Source organism: Gavia stellata, chromosome 9 (assembly GCF_030936135.1).
Source record: "Gavia stellata isolate bGavSte3 chromosome 9, bGavSte3.hap2, whole genome shotgun sequence".
Taxonomy (NCBI): domain Eukaryota; kingdom Metazoa; phylum Chordata; class Aves; order Gaviiformes; family Gaviidae; genus Gavia; species Gavia stellata.
The window spans coordinates 19690028-19700946 of NC_082602.1; positions in this window are offsets into that span (position 1 = coordinate 19690028).

Below are 10919 nucleotides of genomic sequence, written 5' to 3' on the forward strand. Positions count from 1 at the left end.
CTCATTTTTGTCAAGGAAACAATTTTGTTTGCAGTTGTGGATGCTGACACCATTTCAGTTTAGGAATATTGTGAAAATGAGATGAACATTAGTTTTTCACTCACATGCAAAATACTTCTTTTTCAGGCATTTTTCACTTTGCTGAGACTTCTCTTTCCTTGTAGTTAGTGCAGACTATTGCAGCTATTACAGAACCACTGTAAATGTATTTCAAGTATCTTAATCGCTGATATTCTACAACAGTTCACCTCAAATAGGCTCCATAGGCTTAAAGCCAAGGGAAATGCAAGTTGTCCCAGACCACTGCTAACAATTCCTATTAATGCTACACTGTTTAGTGTGCTATGCAGTGCAGTGATAGGTTTAGTGGGGACGTTGTGCGGTGGTATTTTCTATTGCCACCTTTCCAAGATGGATGTGTCACTGTGTTCTGGGGGAAAGCCTCCCTGGGAATGTCTGAAGGACCTCAGGATCAGGCCTGTCCCCAGATGCCCAGGCTCCAGGGCTGTCACAGCTACAAGATAACATTGATAAACTGAAGCAGAGGGTCATTCAGCTGCCAGAGCCCAGCAGGAGCTGTGAGACCTTGTCACCCAGCCCACAGGGAGCTTGGATTTCAGCCAAGAGCTGTGGATGCAGGAACTGCAGGGTTTCACAGCTCACTTCCCATTAGCTGCTCCTGCTGTTGGGGATAAGTCTTATCTGTGAGACATTGCCATGGGTCTTGACTCCCAGTTCCACTGAATTCAGAACTGAGCAAGAGCTTCTTACCTTCAGCTTTTCCAGCTGAACTTAGAACAATGATGTTGCTTATTTCCTCCTACACTCAGCATTGAAGCTATTGTCTTATTCAGAAGAAAACGGCCTCTGGCAGGAGAACATCCTGAAATAGGCCTTTTTTTTTTTTGCAAATTTTAATTAAACAGAAAATCCATATGCTAAATTGTAATTGAACAGAGGAGCTATGTGCTCTCTAATGGGCTTGAAGAGTGCACACAGCCCCTTGCGGTTAATGAATCAGGTGCTCTGTGTGTTGAAAGGCGCAGGGGAAGGTTTTTCCTTGAATTCATTTGTAAGACCTTGTTTTAGATCCTGGGTCAATAGCAGACAATGGTTATTGAGGCCTAGTTGCAAAATAAAAAATACAGGCTGCCCTTCTGAAGTCTCTGAAGGAGTGCCTGCCTTTCCAGAGACTCAGAATATTGGGTGAGGTCCTGAGTCTGCATTGCTGTGTAGATATCAAATACTTGGGATACTGATCTGTGAAGAGCTAAGTTTGGCACTGTGGGAGAGATACAAGCAGCAACTGTCTGCTTCAGGGGGTTGATCCTGTGCTGGTAGAGTCAGTGCAAGGTATGTTGCTAGCTGAGGCTCAGCTCCTTAACACAGCAACAACTACTCTGAGGACAACAGGACCCTGAACTCAGGTCCTGCCAAGAATATGAAGGTGAAAGTGATTATCTGTAAGGCCTGGCTTTATAAAGCCTCAGATTTCTCACACAGAGTGTTGCTTTGTTATTCTGTTCAACAGAAAATGTGGCACAAGACCTCCCTCTTTGCATTGCCCAGCATTTCTGTTCCTCTCCTGAGCTGTGCCAAACACCTGCTGGACCAGCTCCACGGAAAACTCACCCACTGAGTCAGGGATACTGCAGTGTGGCACAAGAACCCCACTGTCATTACACACCAGGAGACAACCTCTACCACCCTGCTCCTTTCTGCACAGGGACCCCCGTAAGCGCCAGGGAAGGCAGGTGAGGCAAGAGGACAATGCCGTGGCAGCTGGGCTCAGATCCACAGGACAGTGGCCATCAGCCTCAGGCAACCAGGTCACAGGCAATGTGGGATGCTCTTCAGGGCAGCAGGAAGAGCAAAACAGTTGTGTTTGCACTGCAGGGTTTGTTCATGCCTGAATCCTGGGAAGCCACCTTTCCGCTGCAAAGGGAGAGCATGGAGTCCCCACGGGGCCATTGCAGCCAGGAGAGATGTCTGCCCCTCACTCTGCAACCAGAGGAGCGGCAAGCCCAGCTTGCCAGGGCTCCCTGCTTCCCACTGACAAGAACAGCCTGGCAGCTTCCTCTCCTTCGGGGTGAGGGGCAGCAGTCAGCCTGCCCTGTTGAGGAGCCCTGAACCAGCTCTGGCTGGGATCAGAGAAGAACCACAGGCTGCAGTGGTCTCCTGGGTGTCATCAACAGCCTGGTCAGCGAGCTCCTTTCCCCCTTTCTGGCAGAAATACCACTCCCTTCACCCTGAGCTGTGATTTTGGTGGTTCCAGTGCTGCTCAGTGTAAAACAAGTTCTGTCACTGGTATATGCCTGTGCCTGCATTAGTGTCTTCTCTTACTTGTACAGCTCCATGCAACTGTGTCTTGTCTGTTCCTTGTCAACATGCTGTCATGTATATGATGTGTCCTAGAGTAGGGCAAGGCAATTACTTGTCCCCAGCAATTGCTTGTGTGTAATTGTCAATCGTGTTCAAGCTGGTTGAGAAATAACATAAATACACTGACTGGTAAGTTCATACAGCTTCTCTTTTCAGATGTGTGCTGGCCTCCCATCAAGAGATGGCATTATTTAGATGATATATGTCTCACAGGGAAAGTAAAGTATTTTTTCCTTGATAGCAGGTGCATGGCTGTGTTTTGTTCCAATTTGCAGAGGGTCGCCTTCAAAACTGCCATGACTGGCTGGGGAGCCCCTGTCTTGCAGAAGACAGCTTTGCCTTGAGGTGCTTAAAAATCTTCAGGAGGAGGTTTGGAAAAGCATAAGGTGCTCTGAAGAGTTATCACCACCATGGGTTTTTGTGTTGGCAGTCGCAGTGGCCAGGGTCCGAGCCCTACTGTGGTAGGTGCTGCGTGTGCTCCGAAGGAGAGGCTTGCCTTAAGGAGCTCTCAGATCCAGCCAAGGGGGAAGAAAGCAGTGCCCTAACCATGATGTCAGAGCACAAGTGAGGCACAGAGAGATTCATTGATGTGCGCAGAGAGGGGCATGGCAGAGATGTCCCGGCAGTGTCCCTTCTCCAAGAGCATGATGCATCTGCTTCAACAACGAGCAAGCCTACCTTTTCATGTTTAAAAGGAACACATAAATCCCCATACACCCCGCCCGAATACAGCCCAGCTTCTGGAGTTACCCTATCAACCGTGTTTGGTTTACCAGTAGATGTCAGTCAGCACCGCTCACAACCCTTTGCACCCACAGACCCTTCTCTGTTCTGTTTTCAAAGGAGGCTGGTAGCAAATCTCCTATCTGAGACACAGAAAAATTACTTTCTCAGTGGCAAAAAGACAGAAGCAGAATCCAGGGTTTCCAAAACATGTTTTATGATACTAGATCCTCCAACCCGAGTATTTGTTGCAAACTTTGCCCATCTCTGGCAGGATAAAGTTATTCTCTCTCCAACCTTTCAACAGGGCTAGTGTAGGTTTTGCTCGTTTTTTGCAGTCTTGTGAAGTCCTTATTAAGTGCTAGTATTAGCCTACAGCTGCTGCTGACTGGTCAGCCTTTAGCACAGGAGATTTTTGGCTGGAGACCACCCTACCCCTGCCTGTTTTACAAACACATCATAGCAGCAGTCACTTACAAAGAAAAGACCAACATCAGGGAACAACTATCAGTATTCATAAAGTTTATCGGTAAGGAGGGAAAAGGGAGAGGAGAAGCCAGCATCATCTGATGAACCAACTGATTACAAACCCAGATGAATTGCCATGCCGACCTTTTGCTGGTCACAAAAGCCCTAATTCGGGGCCTCCAAACCTGAAAGCAAGGAGCCTGGCACTGGGAGAGCAGTAGAAGTAGGAAGGATTTCAGTGGGTGCCAGGTCCAGCCCCTCTCCTGAGCTCAGAGGCCAAGGGATACATTAAAAAGGATATGCCAGGTTTTGGAGAGAGGTGGTAGAATTCAGTGCTTGAGGAACTGACTAAGAAGCCTTGCTCATGGCCCGATTTCAGAGGTGGCAAATGCCAGGCGCAGCTCATCGCCAGCCAGCCATGCTGCGCACATGCCAGGCACCCAAGCGGGTGGCAGAAGGGTGCCAGCCCCTGGGGTGCGGTGAGCGAAGGCTGAGCCCTCACCCAGGAGTGCTGAAGGAGGAATGCGAATGCTCAGCTGACCAAACAATGTGAGTGTTCGGTGACGGGTCTCCAGCCTGAGGTCACGCCAGGCTTTGCTGAGGCGTGCCACAGCGAGTTACCAAGAAAGCCTGTGCACCTGGCAGAGTGACAGGGCTCTATGGCACAGGATGTCCCAAACCAGCTCTGGATGGTGCTGTATCCTGACCACTGCCGTCCCCAGAAGGTACTAGTCATTTCTCTGACGGCGTGCTCACCTCTAGGTGCTAGGAGGCACAGTAGCAGCCTAAGAAACAGCCCATCAGAGCAACATGTGAGGCAGGAGCTTGAAGCTGGCTGTGCTTGTGCTGCCTGAGAAAGGGCTGAAAAGCCATCCCGTCATTTCTGTTGGCTGTGACTACCTACAGGGTCCCCTTCTGCAAAAAGCATCAGAAATAACAGCAAATGGCTAGCTCAGACATAGAAAAACTCCATATATGTACACACACATTGCTGTAATGTGTTAAACCACCCAGGTTGTTCAGATATGTTTGGAGTTCATAAAGCAAAGCAAGCTTTGAAATCACATACAAAGATTTCTGGGGCAAACAAAAGGGCAGAGCCTTTCCTCAGTTTCCTATAAAATAGACAGCCGTTATGGCAATGAGAGATGCCAGTCTTTCTGAATCCTTTCAGGAATACAGCCTCTTCTGTCTCAAAGGGTTTTATCCTGTGCGGGCCCAGCCTGCATTCTCCACCATGCATGTATGGGAACAAGGGCAGTGGACCAGCTGAAGTCCCATAGCACCAGGAGCTGGTCCTTGAGCTGCTTACTGGATCACATTGAGATGTGTGACAGGGAGTTTGCCTTCAAAACAGGCAAACAGTGGTGGAAGGAGACTTGTGACATCCAATACACGGCTAGACTTTCCAAGAGCAAGGTGGAGGGGAAGTACACAGTACAGCACTACAAAAGACTCCTTCATCACCTCCTCTGTATGCTGGACGCATTTTGTTAAAGGCCTTTCCAGCTCTGATTTCACCAGCCTTGTTAGGTTTGGCAGGATTTGTGAAAGGGGTCTGGGAGACCTCTCAGGGAGGAAAACCTCAGGGACTATGTTGCATGCTTGCCTGTTTCTTGCACTAGGGAGAAGAAAGAAGGCCTTCTATGGGAATGGCCCAACCTGGTGAACAGATCTGCAGGGCCCTGGCACTTCGATGGAAGGGAGTTTCCTGTGGGCCATGCTCTGGCCACAGAACTGGGCTACGCGGGTCTTTAGCTCTGGTGTGAGACGTGAGTGGCCTTGGTAAGGGCTGTGTTGCTGAGGAGCTGCTGAAAGTCGAGCAGAAGAGAAGGGCAGAGGTCAGTGCAGAGGTGGGCAATGCAGGCACCAGGAGCAGGAAAACAATATGCAACAAAGCTCAATGGTTACTTCATATTAATAACAGAACCAATTGCACTCACTTCTGTTTTCTTACCTGCGTACTCATGAGCACCAAGAGATGTGTCCAAGTGGACTGTTCAGAATTTGGGCACCAAGGTCTGTGTCCAGGTGCTGTGGTCAGGGGTCCTTGTGATGATACCAAACAAGGAACACCAGTTATGGAGTTCTCATGTCTTCTGCATTCTTAGCCTGGTGACCATGGCCTGTTTTTACATATGCCTTTTCATACTCTTCAGGAGATTAGTGTTCAGCTTCTTATCCTGTCCCTTGTCTGTGAGTCATTAAGATTTAGTTACTGTCCTTTCTTTCCCAGTCTGAGTGCCTGGAGGAGCAACCCCTAAATGTGTTGATGTCCTGGTGAGCTGCTAAGCCCAATGCCATTAGCATCTGCCACTCCTGTTGTTCCACACCCATTCTTTCATTTACTCTCCATTCAGATCTATCCTACCTTTTCTATTATGATTCTCTACTCCCCTTGCCTCTCTTGAATTATTGCCAACTGTTTCCTGCCCTAGGACACCTAGCTGCCCTTCAGAGGTTCCTGGGTAGCTTTGGGCTCCCTCTGCCCCTTTGGCATTCAATAGTCATCCCCACTTACACAGCAGTTTCCAACCTAGGAGAGGAAAATTAGGTCTGGAGAGGAGCAGAGCAGCACTGTCAAAAAACTTGAGAAGTCCTGGCCAAGACAAACACCAGGCAGTGGCTTTACTGAAAGAAATAGCTAAGTATTGAGATGCACCTGGGACCTAGTGGAACATAACCAGTTGGGCAAGCTGGAAGGTGAGTACAAAGAGCTCTGGCATAAGTACCTTAGGAGTGTGGAGCTTTTTCCTGTGGCATTACTGGGTGAGCTGTGCAACCAAGTGCTTCCTTCTTTTTGTTCTCCCCTTCATTTGTGTTACTGCCTTCATCCTTAAGTCAAACATCTAGTCTGGTCTCCTGCTTTGGGTTCTCTTTGATAACACTTGCTACCTGGTCATTCCCTGTCTTTTTGCCTCAGTTTCCCTACTGGTGAATGTGATTTTCCTGCAGTCTGCATTAGAGCAGGGGACAGCTGAGATTCTGAGCCTTTACACTTTGCCTTTTTCTTTCACCTAACATGATGCTCCGCCCTGTGTGGGAAGGAGCTAGTTTCTTATCTCTCCTTCTCCACAATGCAAGCTGTTTACTGTCATGCTACCTCATGTTCTGCTGTTGTGCAGTGTCCCTTTGGGGAAGAATACTCTGTGACTCTGGATGTACAGCCACTACTGAAAAAAAGTCTGAATCTGCTCGGGGCTGCCACAACAAATACTAATGGCAGCAGCTCAAGCCTTAGGAGTGGATAAAAGTTAAAGAGCTTTTAGGAATGGCCGGTGGGGCAGCCTGGACTTCGCTCCTGAGGAAGGAGGTGAAATATCTACGTAACATTGTGTATGTCAACATTCATGTCTAGGGAGGGAGCTGACCTTTGGAGAGCTGAGTTGGGACAGATAAAACACACTTTAATCCTGTTAACCTCCTGCGGGCACTGAGGCCCTCAAAAGGGAAGCAGGAGGACGGAGTGCCCATTCCTGGCTTGCAAATAGCAATGCAAACTGTACTTGAGGGAGTCCTGTCTCAGGAGCTTGGGCTGAGTGTGGGAGAATCTTGCGCTGGGGAACTTGTGTTGCTGCCCCAGCTTAGCTTGGTGCCGCTTCTTAGTCTGCAGTCCCAGGCTTTGTCCTAAAGGTGTAAGAACATGGGGCAGTCATGATTGGTGTCTCTCCAGATCTGCTTTGTTAGAGAGGACATGGGAGCTTCCTTTCTTCTTATCAGGCTCCCAAAGCTTACCTCCCTAGTAGCTGCTATACAGTGTGACTGAGATGTATTCCTGCCCTAGGTCTCTATTCCCAGCTTTCTCATCAGACCTCACCGTTTTTGCTTCCTCTGCTCCCTCTTTTCATCTATCTAGATGGTGAGGGAAAGGAGTGTCTCTCTGTATTTTTATTGTACATCTTATGGTAGTCCTAGGTTCTCTGTAACATTACTAACAACAGCAAGCTGGAGCTGTAAATATCCGAGCACAATGATGTGTATTATTATTAGCTTTTTAACTACTGAAGAACTGCAGTGATAGTTTAGATGTGCCAGATATTTTAGAGTACAGATATTATATCCTTGTCTGATTACTTGCTTTACCCAGATAACACCTGTGTGTAGTTCTATTGATCCTATAGTTTAGCTATTCGTGATTTCTGTCAGAGTCAAGCCCGTGATATCTCAGTGTACCACACTAGTTAAATATTGATTTCCTTTACTCTTAGACTTGCTTGAATCCTTTCTTATCTTTAACCAATTAAGGATTTAGTGCTACTACGAATTCAGATAATGGACTAAATGATTAACAAAACTTGACAAAGTTAGATTTCTTCTACATAATCTGGAAGTCTTGCAAAAGCCAACTTCCTCAAGGCAAGCAGCACTTTAACCAAGTAAGGGACGCCAGTCAGCACTAGTTTTGACATGATGAGCAATCAGGGTGGAAAAGGCATGATGAGATGTTTTTTGTGCCTAGGGTGGTGAATTTGTAGATGCAGCAGATTCAGCACATGTGTACACATCTGTACAGGGTGTGTCTTTTAGAATGGTTTACTGGAGCTTTTGGAAAAGAAGAGCTAGGAAATATCTCTCACTCATGCACCATGTCTGATATTTCTGTCTTCTGCATTGATCTCAGAGCTGCTTTGGTACAGAGAGCACTGGGATTTGCTTCCTGCTGCATTTGGTAGAGAAGGCAACAGTACTCATTAGCATGCAGTTCCTCCTGCACATATTTCTCATGCATTCTCTTGCTGGCTCAAGTCCCTGAAATATTTTACGAGCTTTATGAAATTCAGCATTAGGCAGGATTAAAAAACAATCTGGATCCTCAGGGCAATGAAAGTAGCATCCTAAAGAAAGCAGTGGAGAAACAGATCTGAAAATTTTGTGCCTGGCAATTCTGCTAGACAAAGCCAATGTCTGACTTGATCAAGTGGTGGCAAGTCTTGGTCCAAGTGGAAAGCTGGACTAGAGGGGACACCCAGCACCCCCTTCAAACAAATGTTTTTGTTATGCTGTGGCTCAGGCTGCAGGAAGATGGGAAGAAGAGGCCAGGACCTTCAGCAGAGAGTGGAACTCATAGTCCTCAGTAACTTCTTACCCACTCTATGTGCTGGAACACATGCAGGTCATGTCTAGGGTGACCAGAACCCATAAGAAAGGAGCAATGTTCAAACTAGCTGCAAATGAGAATGATGCTTTTCAGCAGGGCTCCTCAAAGCCTGACTTTCTGCTAGGTCCCTTCCCCTATGCCCAGCACAGTGTCATGGTCCCTCCTGTTCTGTGATCCTCTAGTGGCAGACAGATCAGAGGCTCAAGGCAGCAGGGAGCAAGAGCAAAGATCCCAAATCTGTGCTAAAACCTGCATGAGATCTGAAACATGACCCGGGTTGCTCTTGCCTTGCTATCGCAGTGTATCAAGGCAAGGTCTGTAGGTTTATTTGTTTAACGTCACTCACTAAAGGCAGCAGGGCTTTGTAGCTTGGTGCTTGCTAGAGCTTTACGCTAGGCTAATGCCTTCGTTGTCTTTCTGTAAAGACCACATCCTTTAATCAGAAGCAAAGGCTGACAGTTTACAAGGCAAATGCCCCTCTCTGTGGAGCTGCAGCATAAAACAGTGCTGACACCCACCAACCTACCGAGTGGTGCAGTGAGAGAAAAGTACAGTGCATAACATCAGGCTCTCCTCAGGCTTGTTATGAGTATTCATCTTAAAAAAACCACACCCCTGGCCTGTACTGGCAGAAATCTTCCTCAGCAACAGTATGAGCTAGATCAACCGGATCAGTAAAATGATACAGTTGAAAAATACTCCCAGCTGGGGTGGGAGATGAAACAGGCTGAGGATCAAAAGGCCCTTGAAGAAGCCCAGAAGACTGTTGCTTGAAGAATGGGCTAGAGGAAAGCCAGAGCCTCCAGCCAGATGTTGTAGGTGGCAGAGCTGGTTCCTGCCCATATCTCGGATCTCTTGTCTATTTCTTTGCCAACGGGATGCGCTTAGGCACAGGGGGCAGAGAAGTGTTTTTTCTATTCCATGAAGTATGGGAGGAGCAGTGCTGTTTCCTGAAATGACCAGCATGAAGGCATCCATCACCTCTGTCTGAGGAGCAGCTGAGCAACTGAAACTAACTGTCAAGAGTAACCTGAACTTTTAATTGTGCTCCTTCAGCGAGTTGTTCTCCTGCACCACTGTGCAGGCACTATGTGGAGCAGCAAGTTCATGACTCAGAAAATGCTCACCTCTGCTCCCAAGCACACAGGCTTTTTTTTCTCACTGTCCCAGGCACATGACGAGAGGACTGTCACAGCAGCACATTGAGGGCTGGTGAGTATTTAGGGTTGAAATACGCTTGGAGACAGAGAGATGCGTGTGCTTGGTGAAACTCTAGGGCAAAAATCTTCAACGCAGGCAGATTTTCCTTGAAAGAGGAAGTTAAATCACAAATGAAACATGAACTCAAGTCTGCTTCTGACCCATAGAGTGACTGAGGATAACATTCTTATCCAGCAAGCCTGATCCTTGGGTGTACCTATGGCAAAACTTGCTCTCCTGACAGCTCTCTAAGGCTATTTCAATAGCCCTATAATCCCACCTACTCTGGACTCCTGTCAGCCCTGTAGAGCAATGCAGCTGCATGAGATGTGTGTGTCTTCTGCCTAGTGCATCAATGACATTGAGTGCATCAACATGCCTGGAGGGAGGCAGGTGTCGGAAAGGGGATCGGTGAACCTCTGGAGTTTTTATTATTAGTATTGATTGGACAGCTAGAGGTATGCTTCGGCTTAGCTGAGCTTTAAATTGACCTAGCAAGCGGTCTTAGAAAAAAGCAATGCTGTACAGAACTGCAGAGGGTAGTCAAACCAGAGGCAATTAATAATGGTGACTTGACAGCTCTGCTATATATCATATTTATAAACCATAAAAGCGGGCTTTTCCTGCAATCATAACGCCAAGGAGTCTGGGGAGAGCAAGTTTATTTATAAAGACAACAGTGCTTGGGAACAGGAGGCAGAGGAGAAGCCTTGACAACAAACCGAAGGAAATCCAGTCTTCCTGCTTTCACGCTTTCTCCTAGCTGGGAACGCATGGCAGCACAGAGGCAGCCCCACGGACCCCGGCGGGCTGCTGTGACCCCCTTGGGCCCAGCGGGGAAACACCTGAGGAGCACACTGCCTGTGAAGGTGTGAGATCAGAGTGGCAGTGTCACCCCTGGAGGGGCTGCCAGGACAGCCTCTGGCCTCAGCTGACCCAGCTGGACTGGAACCATCCCTTGGGTGTGATGACCTTTCCCGTAGGTGGGAGGGCAGGACAGAGAGTGGGTGCTGCCTCCCACCCCTCCCTGTGCCAGGGATGTGCAGGC